Genomic DNA, 1,997 nt, shown 5'->3' on the forward strand with positions numbered 1-1,997 from the left:
TGGAAATATTTTCCTCATGGGGTTGTTGTGAGAGTCCAATGAGATAATAAGGAGTGGTGCTTATTACAAAATCAAGCACTCAACAAAAATAGGATTCAAAGCCATTTTTAAAAATCACATTTCCTTTCATTGGCTTGATTAAATTGGGTACCAATAAGATAAACAAATCTTGATTAGGTTAAGATTAGTATAAAAGACCTTTCTTCCAGGGTATTCAATCATTTAGAGCTTGTCTTCGGTGCTCAACTTTAGTTATCCCAGATCACTGAAGCTGAGATGGCTGATGAAGTAATTTGCAGTGAAATTTTAAGCGACTGTGACTCTGCTCCAAGTTCCCCAGATCTCGAGGTAAGGAATTGTGAGAAAAAGTGGGGGTGAGGGGAATAGTGGGGTATAATGAGTCACTTTTGATTTTTTGGTTTGCTAATGAAGATGTTCTCTTGTCCAAATCCCTCCGCCAACCATGTTTGTTTAACTTTTTGGTTGGGCTTATACGTATCTTTCGAACTGTAGGTTAGTGTGCCCACAAAAATTTCTCTTGCAAACTTACACTGCCATTCCTTCCTTTTTAATAAATGTGTTCGATTGCTACAAAAATGTGGCAATTCTGCCCTCCAGGGCTAGGTCTCATTGATATTTCGGATGCAGCCGTGTAGTGGGAGCCTGCCAGGAGAAATTCCTCTGGGATCTTGGGAGCTTGAGGGCTGAAATGAAGGGTGGCACCCAGATCCCCAATCAATGCATGCTCAATCAACAAACATCTAACAGGACCTTATGTGGTAGGCATATTGCCAGGCTGTGGAGATGTGAATATAAATAGTATCCGGCCCCTCATTTGAAGGCGCTCACAACCTAGTTAAGAAACCACAAAACAATTAAGCGCGCTGTGGAGAGAGGCCCACTTGTCCTGGGAAATGAGGGGAAGCTGGGGTTTGCAGTGGTTTGGTTGAAGGGGGACTACATGTTAGAGGCACGGACTGGGTGCAGGTACATGAAACGGAACGAGAAGGGTGGAAGGAGACATCCACAAAGTAACCACATGCTGGGGTGTCGAAGGCTGTGATTTACCGTTTTGAGGTTTTACCTCGCCTGCAAAGGGGGACCAGTCTGTTAGCGGTGCAGATTGGAAGGGTGACATTGGAAGCTGTCCAGGGAAGAGAAGAAATTGGAACTAGGGAGCAGGAGGTCTACGCAAGAGGGCAGGACAGACAGGACTCGTGATTAGTAGCTCTGGACTGAGGAATCCTCCCTGCTTTCTGGTGTGGGAGAGCTAGTGGATGATGGTGCCAATAACCTGGATGGAGAAAGTAAGCTCCCTCCTGGAATGATTCATTCACAACCTCCATTTTCAGCAATATCCCATCTACTAGTTCTTCCTGGTCAGGATACAAGTTTCCTGAAACTGCTGCTCTGTTTTGGGCCTCACCCGGCCAACAGCTCACTAGCTGGCAAGCAGTAGTATCAAGATGGCGGCCCCCTAAGGGCTGGCTAGTCATGTGACTTCGGGTTTTCCAAGTTTGAAGCCGGGCAGTCCGTTCGGGGGCAAGGTTCACCTGTCACGAAACGAGTGTCACTCCTTCGAATCTCGCGAGCCAATCAGCATCTGAGACTGGGCCACTGCGGTGAGGCGATCGGAAGATTGGTCCTTTCCAGTCGCCTAGCTAGGGCCAATCACGGAGCGTCCTATACTTCGCGGGCCCGCCCGTAGGCCGGGGAGAAGCAGGAATATCGTCACAGCGTGGCGGTATTATTACCTAAGGACTCGATAGGAGGTGGGACGCGTGTTGATTGACAGGCAGATTTCCCCTACCGGGATTTGAGAATTTGGCACAGTACCCCGCCTTAGAGGTGGGGTCTCATTTGATTGCCAAGTAATATTCCCCAATGGAGTACTAGCTCGTGATGACGGGCAGACAGTTTGACTAATGAGTCCTCGGCGTGGCCGGCGCAGCTCTCCAATCGCCGGGCGGCGGGCCCCAGTCTGAGCGGCGATGGCG

General features: G+C 48.6%; 1 protein-coding gene across 1 annotated transcript in view; it reads left to right on the top strand.

Annotated features, from left to right (window-relative positions):
• Window positions 1–334: 334 nt before the first annotated feature.
• LOC105547186 (polyadenylate-binding protein 2) overlaps window positions 335–1,997 on the top strand; it is a 6,353-nt gene continuing 4,690 nt past the window's right edge. Inside the window, exon 1 of the mRNA XM_011990669.1 lies at window positions 335–348. The gene's annotated coding sequence lies outside the window, so the exon portion shown is untranslated. The remainder of the gene's footprint in view (window positions 349–1,997) is intronic.

Source organism: Mandrillus leucophaeus, unplaced genomic scaffold, assembly GCF_000951045.1.
Source record: "Mandrillus leucophaeus isolate KB7577 unplaced genomic scaffold, Mleu.le_1.0 Scaffold380, whole genome shotgun sequence".
In the NCBI taxonomy this organism is placed as follows: Eukaryota; Metazoa; Chordata; class Mammalia; order Primates; family Cercopithecidae; genus Mandrillus; species Mandrillus leucophaeus.